We start from the raw sequence: 14,763 nt of genomic DNA, 5'->3' as shown, positions 1-14,763 counted from the left end.
AGGATAGGTCCTATGTAGGCACAGGCCTCCAACCTGATACCACCTTAAAGGTTTATAATCTCCCTAGATTGAACTTAGTATTGCTAGAGAAGTAATTCTCTACCCATCAAACCCACATTGTTCAAGAAATTCAAACTAGAAATGGAGATTAACATGCTGAGTTTTGTTCATCTGGGTAGGAAAGAAGGAAGGAAGGAAAGAAGAAAGGAAGGAAGGAAGGAAGGAAGGAAGGAAGGAAGGAAGGAAGGAAGGAAGGAAGGAAGGAAGGAAGGAAAAATGAAGGAAGGAGAGAAGGAAGGAAGAAAGGAAGGCAGAGAAGGGAAGGACAGAAGGGAGGAAGGAAGGAAGGAAAGAAGAAAGGAAAGAAGGAAGAAAGGGAAGACAGGGAGGCAGGGAGAGAGGGAGAAAGGAGGGAAAGAAAGAGGTAAAAGGGAGACAGGGAGGGAGAGAGAGAGGGAAGAAGGAAGGAAGGAAGGAAGGAAGGAAGGAAGGAAGGAAAGAAAGAAAGAAGGAAAGAAGGAGAAAGGAAGGGAAAAGGAAGAAAAGAAGAGAGGAAGGGAGGGAGGAAGGGAAGGAAGAAGGAAAGAAAGAAGGAAGGGAAGGAGGGAGGGAAAGAGGGAGGAAAGGAGGAAGAAGGAGAAATGCAGGGAGAAAAGAAAGGTGAGAAAGGAGGAAGGGAGAGAGGGAGGAAAGAAAGGGGAAGAGGGGAAGGGGAAAGGGAGGGAAGAAGAGTGGGAAGGAGGAAAGGTAGGAGGGAGAAAAGGACAACAGTAAAATAGCTGGTCTCATCCTCTATTGTTTCAACAACTACTTGCTGTCCTTGAATAAGAGACTGAAGTTTTGTCACAGTTGTGAGAGAAATATTATTTTATTCTGATGATTCCTGCCATTCACATTTCAAATACTTTCCTATTCTTCTTTTACTAGTCCCCCTTTTTCTTCTATTCCTTCTGAGAAATATTTTTTCTTTTCTATCCTAAATTGTCACAGAAATTCTACTTATTGACTTTCAATAGACGTGAAAGGTTATAAAAAACAAATATATATCCCAAAAATCTGAATTTGCTATTGACAATATTCATTTGCATGCTAATAAGTCTCTTTACTTTCAATTTGATCCACGAGTTTTGATCCAAAATTATGAGAGACAGAGAGACAGAGACAGAGAGACAGAGAAAGTGAATCTCTAAAAAGATCAAGAGGATTATCCAACAATTCAATGTCCCTTTGTAAGTGAGAATGAATGTAATCCCCATGCCTTCCCCAATTCAGTTGCTATAGTCAACAGGATTTAGTCACAGATGACGAGGTTTTAATGTGTCAATGAGGTATTAAATGAACTCTTAAAATTGTAAACATTCCCCGTGATCTCTTTATGAAGTATGAAGCCCTTGCTTTGATAAAATTCAAGGGAGAATCTCATTGGACAAATAAAAATGGATCTATGTTGGGAGGATTTTAAGTTGGTAATCTCTGAATGAGCTCAAAACAGGAAGAGTTCCCTGTAGAAGGATGAGAGGAAAAGAAAAGATTTCTCCACCCACTCCAATTTTTCTTCACAATGATTATTATAGGGACTTTGGACTATATCACTATTAAAAAGAGATATTCCACCAACAGGAGACACTATATACAGAAAGGAGCAGAGGCATTCATTCCAATCATGTTCCTTGAAGGATTCCTTTGGGTGAATGACTCTCTATATTAGTGTCTTTCTGCAGAATGTTTGCTCCCCTCTGTAGAGTCTCCTACAGAGAAAGAGGCTTCTCTTTATATCTATTTGGCCAAAGAGAAAGAAAGAGGAAAAATTCCTTCTCTTTTTCCTCCAACAAGTAGTTTCCTCTATGGGTTGCTCTTGATTTGTGCTTCTATTAATATTCATAAAACTCTGCAAAAGTTCTTCCATATTTTCCTTCTTATGAGCTAGTTCTCTTTAATTTCAGCAGAGAAAGAATTTCACAGTTCATCAAAGGATGGGAAGAGGACAAGGGGAGAAGTAGTTCCATTCCTCCCTTCCCTTTGCCAAGCTTGTTTTCCATAGGCAGCTCCTCACTGTATTTCCTCCAAAATTTCCAAACTCATACAAAGTTTTTAAAGTCCTGAAAACTTGAAGTTTTGCTGGTCCAAGAAGTTTTCTCCTTTTAATTCTGTTTCAGAAAAGGCTTCACACTTTATAGAGAGATCATTGGGTACAGTCACAATTTAAGTTATTTTAAAACCTCATTACCACATTAAAACTGCATCTCTGATGAAATTTTTTACTACATCAACTCAGTGGGGGTTGGGGGGAGAGCACAGATCATATCTGGCCACTTACAAAATCTCAGTGATGGTCCTTCTCTCTCTTATCTTAATCCCCATTCATTTACCAATAGCTGGAATTCTATGTTACCCATATTGTGGAGGAATGCTATAAAAACCCAAGGTAAATGGCAATGAACAAAGAAGTTATCCTCCCTACTTTACCTAAAGTAGGAGGGAATTTGTCCACAATACTCTCGAGTCACCACAGAGTCCAGTCCCATACAAACTGAGCACATTCATTTTTGACAACAATATTCCCTGTGACTCTGAAGACAAGATCTGTCTGAAACAGACTCAGAATTTCTTTTGGATTTTCAGTCCAACAAAAAGTTGAATTGTATTGTTTTCTTTTAAGCTATCATTCAATTAAATTCAACAAACATGGATTAAGGCAGGCACTGTGCTATGGACAGGGATTCAAAGACAAAAATGAAACAGACTCTGTCCTCAAAATATTTACCTTCTACCTAGGAGATAGTGTGTGTGTGTGTGTGTGTGTGTGTGTGTGTGTGTGTGTACAAAGATAAGGAAATATGAAGCATGTACAAGTAAAGGTAGTTTAGGTGACATAGCAAGTAGAGCACTGGACCTGAAAGTGTGAAGACCCGAGTTCAAATTTGGCCTAAGGTAGCTCCCTAGCTTCAGTATTTCCTAGAATTTTGAGAAGCCACTTAACCTATTATCTACCTCACTTTTTCTTTATCTGTGAAATGGAGATAATAAAAGCATCTACCTCCCAGAAATGTTATGAGGATAAAATGATATAACTATAAAACACTTAGGACAGTTCCTTGCATATACTAAGTTCTGTATAAATGTTAGCTATTATTATTAAATAAATTAAGGTAATTGGTGGAAGAGCCAAAAAATTGAAAGGAATCAGGAAAGGGCTTGTACAGGAGACAAGAACAGAACTAAAAGTCAAAAGTAGCTAGGAATTCTACAGTAAGGGATGGAAATAAGAGAAGAGAATTGCAGGCTTGAACAACAGTCTGTGCACAGGCAAGAAATGGTTGTGACTGGAGAACAGCAAGAGCCAGCTTGACTGGAATAGAGAATACATGATGGAAGAGTTTTTGTGAAGTAAGCCTGAAAAGGGAAGCTACAGCCACTATCAAGGATTTTAGATGCCTAAACTACTAAAGAATTTGTATTATATCCTAGTGATATTACAGAATCACCCAAGATTTTTGAGTATGGTAACTGGAAGTATTAGACTTGGTTATCTAGAAGCAGCTAATTCCCCAGATCATTCCACTAAGCCATTAATTTAAATCAAGTTCTTTTTTCAGCACTGAGGCATAGATGACAAATTTTCATTATTAGAGCCTGCATCTGCCTTAGTTGTATTATTATACTGCAGTCTTCTACCTGACAAAAGTTCTTGAGCCAGGAAATCAAATTTCATTTTCATTATGATGTGAATAAATGTCCTTGTCCAAAAAATAGATTGCCTGATGCTGTGGACTCTGTTTTGTTTATTTAAAAGATTAACCTAATTGAACTCAGAATATTTAGCTTTCTTCTGGATGGTTAAACACTCCAAGGCAGATAACCACCTCTAAAAATTACTCCTGAAGGTAGCTGAGAAACACTGATAAGTGAACTGTGTTTCTGATTTTTCTAAAGCATTAAAATTCCTGGAAGAAATGTCCAACCCAAATCTTAGCTGGCAGCAGCTCTTATCTCCTACAATTATTAAAAAAAATGTCACAAAGTGAACTGACATGCACAGAGTTAAATGTCATTCATGCAAATAATATTTCCTCCATGGTAAAGTGTGGACATGTGAGCTGCTGTGGTTCTCATATAATCTGTAAGAAGTTTTTGGAGCAGGACTTGGCATTCATACTAAAAAGATTCACTGTTTAAAATACAGGAAGAAGTCTATCTACAGGTTAGAATTTCCATTTACTAGGAGTTTAGAGGAGAATGCCATTGTTCAATAGTTTTAGACAATCAAAAGGGTTGTTTAGTGCTTAGGAGACCAGTTATAGAACTTGGCAGAAAGTAGAGACTTCTTGTCAAGTCTGGGGAAAAACTTCAAGCTTGCACTACCATTTTCTGCTTGAAAAACTTGAGTGGAGAAAACCAGGTTTTGCTTCTGCTGCTTAGAAGAGCTAACTAGATAAAGAAAAAATTTTGGTTGTTTTCCCCTACATTGACATCTCTTGTCAATAAAGTAGAATCTTCCCAGAGGCAAGCCAAGGAAGACAGCATGAAGAGCCCCAGAGATCCCTTGTTTAGGGTTTCTGCTTTCATTAAAGAAATAATAGACTAGTAGATCAAAAAAAAAAAAAAGAGCAACTCAAATTACCAATAGCTGGAATTCTATGTTACCCATATTGTGGAGAAATGCTATAAAACCCCAAGATAAATGGCAATGAACAAAGAAGTTATTCTCCTTACTTTACCTAAAGTAAGTAGCCAGTGGACAAGGATAAACTGATGTTTAAACTATTCAAGAGAGACAAAGAATATCAAGGTCCATAGTCCCGAATTTTGAGTTGCATGTGTGTTCCTTATGCATGTGCCTCTATGTATAGTTCTATAAGTCTGTGCTTACTTTTCCCCAATAGATGCCATGCTATATGCACTGATGAGAGTGTATCCCTAGGTTAGAGATAGAAAGTAATGCTATTAATATTCTTGCTTTGGCTTATATTTAGTAAACATTTCTAATTGAGAGTTAATGGAGTTCATCTTAACTGATTTGTTAAATGGACAGCACACCAGTGGGGGCTCAGAAACTATATTGCACAATTTAGTAAGAGTGAATGCCCCACCATCATGTTACTGTTAGAATCCTGAGATAATGTCAATATAAGATTCCCTTTTAAGAACTCTTTCCAAACTTCCCACAATACAAATACAGATTGGGGTGAGTGAGCCATAGTACTGAGAAAAGTATCTAGAAAGAAGAGATGGTTCCATTTTTATATTAGACAATGCATAAAATATTCTTTTCTGAATATCCTCCATTTCTCAGCCATGATCAAGAAAGCAGGTTATATTGTCTCTTCTTTGGAAGCTTTGTTAGTTTTTCATTTAAATGGAATTTGAATTCCTTTGAGTAATATTTATATTTACATTATTATGGTCTCAATACATTGTTCTCTTGTTTCTGCATTTATCTTTTCAATTCATACAAAGCTTCCCTGTTTACTCTGAATTTCTCCTAGTCTTCATTTCTCACTGCAAAATAATACACTAACATTACATCATTTTCATGAGCTATAGTTTTTTTTAGTCACTCTCCAAAAGATGAACACCCACTTTATTCCTAGCTCCTTATTGTCACAAAGTACCAACGTACTTTAAAATTGTGAAATTAATGAAAACTCTGCTGAGGTGAAAGGACTATGATTTATTAAATCTACCAAGTTTACAAAATAAAGTTGTTAGATGCAATGATTTCTAAGGTCATTTCAACTCTAATATTCTTAATCTATGGTTTAAGAGAAGCAAAAGTCAGTAGTCATTCTTAAAGCTAGAATCAATAAATGTTATAGATTAATGAAATATACCAACTTCAGTTTGCAGTAGATTTTTCCTATTCTACCCGACTGCCTATCCATCTGAGCTGCACAAAAGCAATGACTAATTCCATGCAACAACTTTAAATGTACAGAAAGTCTTTTTAAAACTCTTTTGACAATAGCAGCATCCACGTCCAGAGATTCCAATAAATCATTTGATATGTGACAGATCTTAGGCTAAAGTACACAGACATTCCACTGTCATGTCCCTTTGTCTCTGTGAAACTTGAAATAGCTAATATCCCTTTCCAACTGTGTGACAGTGGCAAGCCAGTGCTGGTGTAATGGCCTTAAACTTTAAAGAGGTAGGAGGAGGGAAGAAGGGGAAATAAGGGAAAGGAAAAGCAAAAAGAACAATGAGTGACAGGGTCTGCTATAGACAGCTGCCCTATTCTTCTCACTTTAATCAATTGTTTTCCCTTGCATTCATTCACCTTAAAGGCTCCAGATAGCCACATCTGGGAACTGTCCAAAAAGGAAGCACATAAAAGTTCCCAAACTAAGATAAAATATTGCCTTGAACATCATAGTCCTTTTTGTTACTAGATTCCAGAATTGGAAAAGCAATACCAGAATTGCTGTGATAGCCTGGCAAGACTGATATAAACATATGAAAAATGAAATAAACAGTACCAAGAAAAAAATATATACAATGATTACAATAAGGAAAATGGGAAAAAGAGAAACGAGGAGAAAACAACAGAAACTGAATGTTGTATAATAATACTGACCAATCTTGGCCCCAAATTGGAGATAAGAAAATCTCTCCCCCCCCCCTCTCACACACACACACACACACACACACACGCACACACACTCCCCTTCTTCCCTTCTTCCTTCTCTCCTCTCTTTTCCTTCCTTCCCTCCTTCCCGCTCTCCTTCCCTCCCTCCTTCTCTCTCTGCTTCTCTCTCCCCCTCCTTCCCTCATTTCTTCTCTCCCTCTCTCTCTCTCTTCCTTCTCTCCCTCCTTCTCTCTCTCTCTCCCTCTCCTTCCCTCCTTTCTTCCCTCTCTCTGTCTCTCTCTGTTTCTCTTTCCCCCTCCTCTCTCTTTCTCTGCCTCTGTTTGTCTGTCTCTTTCTCTTCCTTCCTTTCCCTCCCTCCTCCTCCCCCCTCTTTCTCTCTTCTCTCTCTCTCTCTCTCTCTCTCTCTCTCTCTCTCACACACACACACACACACACACACACACACACACTCCCCTCCTTCCCTCCTTCCTTCTCTCCTCTCTTTTCCTTCCTTGCCTCCTTCCATCTCTCTTTCCTTCCCTCCTTCTCTCTCTGCCTCTCTCTCCCCCTCCTTCCCTCATTTCTTCTCTCCCCCCTCTCTCTCTTCCTTCTCTCCCTCCTTCTCTTTCTCTCTCTCCCTCTCCTTCCCTCCCTTCTTCCCTCTCTCTGTCTCTTTCTGTTTCTCTTTCCCCCTCCTTCTCTCTCTCTTTCTCTGCCTCTGTTTGTGTCTGTCTTTTTCTCCTCCTTCCTTTCCTCCCTCCTTCTCCCCCCTCTTTCTCTCTTCCCCCTCTCTCTATCTCTCTCACACACATGCAAACACATGTGCACATACACATGCAATTCATACACTTACTTGTAAAGATGGGAGAGCATAGGCAGAATATTGAATATTGTCAGACTCTGTGTTGACTTGTTTATTAAACTGCTTCTTTCCCCCTTTTTTCCTTTATCACTTTTTATTATAAGGCTTGATTCTCTGGATCATAGGAGATGGGAAATATTTAGAAATGAAATTGCTTTAAAAATAAATCAATAACATTTATCTCAAAAACTAAAGATCACCCAATGACATTTATTAATTCTGTATTTACCCTATCTAGTTCTTTAACTCCCAGTCTTTGTCCTAGCTAAGTTCTCATCCATGATATTTATCCAGTCTTCAGTGTCCATACTCCCACTTTTTACAAGGCCTCCAATACATCACTTATATTTATGAATTGTCTGAAAAGTTGAACTTCTCAGCATTGCAGAGAAACTTACTTAACAATGTATTCAGCCCACTGCTGCCCTCTGCTGCACAGAAATTTTGCAGTTCTTAGCAACCTAGAAAAGCTGCGTTTAATCCTGAGGGTTCAAGAGCCATAGCTCTTCAACTCCTCTAAAATTTCTTGATTCCTGTGTCTGGACTTTAGATTTTCTGACTCACTCTTCCCTCTCTGGATCTCTTGGCTTCTGACCCTCTCTTAGCTCTGATCATACCCACACGCCTTGCTCTGACTCTGGCTTTTCCACCTTGTTTTGACTCACAACCTTCTTTTAACCCTTGTTCCTCATCTTCAAACCTAGTCCATTGCTCTGCATTCAAGACCTGCTGCCACCCATGCTCCGTATGACAATGAGGCATGAAGAATGCAGGAATATAAAAGGAAAAGGAAAAGGAGAAAATATCGGTCTTGTATTATTCTTTTACTCTGAATAAAGCAACATTCAAAACATATATATATATATATATATATGTATATATGACCTTAGTAAAAATGTTCCAAGGTTTTTCTCACAATGGCTGGTTCTACTTAAGGTAGAAGTCTTAGTCTGACTGTTAAGCAGGTTTACTAGACAGATGATTGCTACAGAGTTCCATAAGGACAAACTCCAAAGACAATATTTTTCCCTTTTATCACAGAGACTATTTTTAAGGAGTAATTAATACTCCAGCCACAGAGATCTAAGAACTCATCAAAATGTCCTACTACTTTGTTCCTAGGTGAAGAATTAAGTATGCAGGAGTTTTTTAAAACTTCCATTAAAACTGAAACCATGATCTATGGAAGTTGTTGATTTCAACCAAACAGCATAAGAAATGTTCTGAAAGCATTTATTTCAATGTCATTCAAAACTCTTCCCAAAAAAGTCTTCATGCCAGTCAATATAAAGGCAATGTTCATTTCTTTGTAATTAAATTTTGTTTTTATAGCATTCTTTCCACCTACATTAATATGCATTTGTTAAAAGGACAGGTATGAACTTTAAATCAGTTAAAATAACAAATAGATATAAGAACATGGATTTCAAAAAACATGGATATAGAGCCAAAAGAGACTTTAGAGCTCACCAAGTCTAATCCCCTCATTTTGCAGAAGAAAAAAACTGAGGCCTTTCAGCCTCAGTTTCCTTATCTATAAAACGGTTGTAAATAATAGAACCTCCTTAGGACTGTTGTAAAAGTTCAAATAAGATAATGTATTCAAAGTGCTATATAAATGCTAACTATGTTAAACAACTTGCCCAATGTTTCACACAGCCAGAGGACTACACATAACTATGTAAGTATAGACATGATTTATTTTATAAATATATATACATATACTATATGGATATATACATACAGGGTGCTAAAAATCATAGTGTAATTAAAATATTAAAGCTCTAAGCTTCACTAAGATTTTGGGGATATCTATAGGTAAGATAGTGAGTAGAACAATGTTGACAAGATAGCAAATGAATGAGTGGGTAATAAATTGATATATACAGATTTACAGGGGAAAAATGGATATCAAAATCTTATAAAAGTAAATGTCAAAAACTAATAAACAAATTTGTGCTCTTAGGCAAGACATCTAAAAATACTATATGAAAGGGAAAGTTATTACCAACAGAGGTCTTTGACAATAGCTATCTTGAGTAGTATGCATTAGAATTTGATTTTAACAGGGTGGATAGAAATTTTAAAAGTAAAAAGGAAGATAAGCCAGGCAAAGGAAGCACTATGAATTCCTGCGTGAAGAAAAGCAAAAAAAGGGAGGGAGGGAAGGAAGGAAGGAAGGAAAGAAGGAAGGAAGGAAGGAAGGAAGGAAGGAAGGAAGGAAGGAAGGAAGGAAGGAAGGGAGGGAGGCAGCGAAGGGAAGAGAGGGAGGCAGAGAAGGGAAAGACAAAAGGGAGGGAGGGAAGGAGGAAGGAAGGAAGGAAGGAAGGAAGGAAAGAAGCAAGGAAGGAAGGGAGGGAAGGGAGGAAGAGAAGGGAGAGAGGCAGAGAAGGGAAGGACAGGAGGGAGGGAGGGAGGGGAAGGAAGGAAGGAAGAAAGGAAGGGAGGGAGGAAGGAAGGAAGAGAGGGAAGGGAGGAGGAAAGGAGGAAAGGAAAGGGGGGGGAGGGGGAAAGGGAGGAGGAAAGGGGGGAGGGAAGGAAGGGAGGGGGAAAGGAAGGAAGGAAGAAGGGGGGAGAGGGAAGGGAAGAGGGGGAGGGAAGGAAAGGGAGAGGGGGGAAGGGAAAGGAAAAGGGAAGGGGAAGAAAGGAGGAAAGGAAAAGGAGGGGAAAGGGAGAAAAGGAGGGGGAAAGGAGGGAGAAGAGGGGAGAAGAAAAGGAAAAAGGGAAAAGGGAGGAAAAAGAAAGGGAAGAAGAAAGGAGGAGGAAAGGAGTGAAGAGGGAAATGGGGAGTGGGAAAAGGGGGAAGGGAGAAAGAAAAAGGGGAGAAGAGAGAGAAAGAGGGAAGGGAAAGGAAGGAGAGGGGAAAAGGAAGGAAGGGGGAAGAAAAGGAAAGAGAAAGGGAAAAGGAAGGGGGAGGAAATGGAAGAAAAAGAGGGAGGGAGGGAAGGGAGGGAAAGGAGGAAAAAGGGAAGGGAGGGAGAAAGGGAAAAGGAAAGGAAGGGAAGAGGAAGGGAAGGAGGGGAAGGAGAGGGGAAAAAAAGTGTAAGTGAAAAAAGGAATTTTGGGGGAAAAACCCGAAGAAGAAAGAGGGAAAAAAGAAGAAAGGAGGAAGTTTTTAAAGGGAAAGGAGGGAGGAAGGAAAAGAGGGAAGAAGAGAAGTCACATTTAGGATACACAGAATTGTTTGGTATACTGGAAGAGTTCTGGTTAAGCAATCTCAGATCCTGAGTTCTGATCTGCCCCACCCTAATGATGCTTACTATTTTCAAGTGCTTGGGCAAGTCACTTAACCACCCTAGGCCTCAATTTACTAATCTGTAAAAAGAGGGAGTTCTATTAAATGATGTGTAGTTCCAGTTCTGATCTTATGATTTCAGCAACTGGTGTGAGATAGCTAACTACAAATGTTATTAACACCCATTTTATAGATAAGGAAACATTTATGAAACTCTTATGATTTCCATGGTCACACAAAAACAAGAAATAGCTGACAGGTATGTAACATGTTAAGGTTTACAAAGCCTATTATATAGTGTATCTTATTTGATCCTGGGATAAAATTTGAACCCAGTATTCTTTTTTACTCTGTGTTTACAACCTTTTCCACTAAAACAAGCTGCCTTATTAGGGTGATGGCCGTAAGAATATAGAAAGAAAAAGATCTATGAATCACTGCAGATATTCAATGAACAGGATTTGTTATATCCTTCAGCTTGCCCCTCAAAAATAACAATCCTGCCTGTAATAATTTCTTATTTAACTCTCCATATTAACTATTTCAAACATTCTCTTTCGTTTATAGCAAATTTATAGAAGATACCCTAACCTCCTACTTGAACGAAAGTTTGAAGCTGGTTGATGAGAATCCTCTCAACCTTCCTCAACTATTCCTCCAAATTTAGAATTAGTCTCCTTTTTTCTTCCCTTTGTTCATAGAAAAGCTTTTAGATCTTAGAAAAACACTGATAAATTTGCATCAAATAATGAAGAATGAAATGAGCAGAACCAAGGGAACATTTTATATGGTAACAATTGTTCTAAGAACAATTTTGAGTGACTAGTCATTTTGATTATTATAAATACTCAAATTAACTGCAAAGGACATATGAAGGAAGGTGCTATCTGCAAAAAGAGAATGAACTGATAAATAGAAGTATGAATAGAATGGTTTATACACACACACACACACACACACACACATATATTTGTGCCTAATGATAATTTAATGGGGGGAAGGAAGAAAAAAAGGAAAAATGTTATATAACTTTACTATAAATTATTATATTTTATATATTATATTTTGCATATTATATATTTAAAATATATTATATAAAATATATTAGAATACATATAAAATATATTACATAAAATATATTAGGATACATATAAAATATATAATCAAAAGGAAAAGCAAGTTGTAGAAAATAGATTTGCATTTTCATATGCAATCATCTTTTGTTCTATTGTACTATATTATGGAAATGCTTATTTCATTACTTAAGGTCAGAATAACATAAATAAAATTTTAAATATAAATAAATGATCATAGAGCAAAACAAAAACAAACAAATAAATAAACAGAAAAGATACTCCTGATCTGTTCTGTCTGATCCTTCTACTTATGACCTTAATCCCATTCCCTCCCACTTCCTCCAAAACTTTGCTGTGAGAATCATACTCTCTCTCAGTTATATCTTCATTCTCCCTCTACCCATTATCTCATTGCCATCTTCTTTTACCCATTTTTCAGGCCTTTTCCAGTTTTAATGTAAGGAAAAGGAATTCATATCCACATCCCAATCAATCAATCAACAGACATGATTAAGGTTTTTTTTAAAGAGGTATTGTAATGCCGGAGAAACTGGGGCAAGAGATTAGAGAGTTTTTAATATTTTATTTGAAAGGGAGAGATTTACTGGGACCAAATGGATTCATAGTTTGGTCCCAGGGCTGAACGAGACTATGGTCTCCAAGAATCCAGCATCCAGCCTCCAGTATCCATCAGCGAATGTGACATATTTATACACTGTAGCTAAACAAAGGCAGGGAATCTCCAGACAGGAACCATTAATTTGGTTCTGACAGGGTGGGGGGTAGGACCATAAATTCTAACAAACTGGGAAGTAAGAAAGTGTCTGGCTACAGACAGGAAGTCTGGATTCCCCCTTTTTGAGTTTACACATTGACAATTTGTAACTTCCTAATTATACCGGTCTTAATGCACTGGGGGGGGAGAGAGAGGGATTTGCATCTAAGGGATTGAGGCAGAACAGTTAAGGAAACTGGGGCAGAACAATTTAGGGAAACTGAGGCAGAATAATTAAGGAAACTGAGTCAGGACAATTAGAGAAACTGAGTCAGGACAATTAGGGAAACTGAATCAGGACAATTAAAGAGAACTGTGGCACAACATTATAAAAAGTTTTATCAATTATTTTAAAATCTTTTTTATTAAAGCTTTTTATTTTTCAAAACATATGCATGAATAATTCTTCAACATTAACCGTTGCAAAACTTTGTGTTCCAATTCTCCCCTCCCCCCACTCCTTCCCCTAGATGGCAAGTAATCTAATATACATTAAACATGGTAGAAATATATGTTAAATCCAATATATGCAAACATATTTACACAATTATCTTGTCACACAAGCAAAATCAAATCAAACCAGAAAAAATAAGAAATAAAACAAAAATGCAAGCAAATAACAACAAAAAGAATGAAAATACTACGTTGTGAACTACACTCAGTTCCCACAGTCCTCTCTCTGGGTGTAGATAGCTCTCTTAATCACAAGATCATTGGAACTGATTTAAAGATGATTAAGTTTATGAGAGAAATATGTAAAAAAAAGAGAAATATGTAACCCCCTACATTTCTGAGTAGGAATAGATGGTACCTTCTGAGAATCTGGCATCCCAGTGGGAGAAGATAAAGGGAGGGTTCAACACATTCATACCTGAACAAGAGTGTTCTCCAACAGCTTTTTCCCTTCCTTACTTTTCATATCCAATCAGTTATCTGGCAAAATCTAGACAATTCTATCTCTCCCATTTGAATCCCACCATAGCTATACACAGAGATGGCCATAACTTTAATCTTGCCATCAAAGTATTCTACATCCATGTTCATGAAATCTGAAATTCTATTATCTAATCATCATCTGTAGACATCCTTGTTCTGCTGCTTTGAAGTGGATAGGGCACTAGATCTAGAATCAAGAAGACCTGAATTCAAATCTTGTCTCTGACACTATCTGTGAGACCTTTTGCAAGTCATTTAACTTGTCTTTCTAAATTTCCTCAACTCTAAAATGAGAATAATAATACCCCATAATGAACATTAAGTATTTGCTTCCCTCCTTCCCAACTACCATTCTTAACAGAGAAGAGACCAGAGCTACAACAAAGAGGACCTTTATGAGCATTCTACAAAATAAGGGGAAAAAACTTCCAATGATCAGGAGTTGTGAGTTACCACTTTGCCACATGTGCTCTCTCCATGTGTCCCTCTTTGCCTTTCTTCTTTAACTCAGTCCTCCCTCTTTTCAGAGACTCTGTGTGTGTATTTGTGGGAAAATGTAAGGAGAAAGAAGTGAGAGATGCTTTGTGCCAATTGTTTTTACTTTATCAATTTAATAAATTCCTTTTCTAAAAAGCTAATACTGACCATTAATGAGAAGTACAAAAGAAAACACGATCATCATACTAAAAATTCAGTTCCTCAGAGTTACCCCCTACATTCCTGAGTAGGAATAGATGGTACCTTCTGAGAACCTGGCGTCCCAGTGGGAGAAGGTAAAGGGAGAGAGAGTTCAACATATTCATACCTGAACAAGAGTGTTCAACAATCAGCTTTTTCCCTTCTTTACTTTTCATATCCAATCGGTTCTCTGGCAAAATCTAGACAATTCTATCTCTACAACATATCTAGCTTATATCTTCTTCTTCCAAGTCTTAATCCTATCACAAGAAGTTCTCATGACTACTTACTTAAATAATTACAGTAGTCTTCTGACAAGTCTTCCTACCTCCATTCCAATACTCTGTTATTCTTTTCTTTATATTACTCCAGAAATCTTTCTTATACAAAAAACATCAAGTCATTCCTTTCAGCAATTTTCAACGGCTCCATTTCATACCTAGGAAGGTTCCAACTGCCTGGCATACAAGGCCCTTCCAAAATGTAGTGCCACCCTACTATTAAAGTTGAATGTCATAATACTTCTCTCTACATATGCTAATTCTGTCAAACAGATAATTTTTTCTGCCAAGTGAGAATGCAGTAGGCCTGGGATTTTTAATGATCCCTTTAATCCATTTAAAGATCCATGAACTT

Source organism: Sarcophilus harrisii, chromosome 1 (genome assembly GCF_902635505.1).
Source record: "Sarcophilus harrisii chromosome 1, mSarHar1.11, whole genome shotgun sequence".
Taxonomy (NCBI): Eukaryota; Metazoa; Chordata; class Mammalia; order Dasyuromorphia; family Dasyuridae; genus Sarcophilus; species Sarcophilus harrisii.
Note: the sequence above shows the minus strand (reverse complement) of the source record.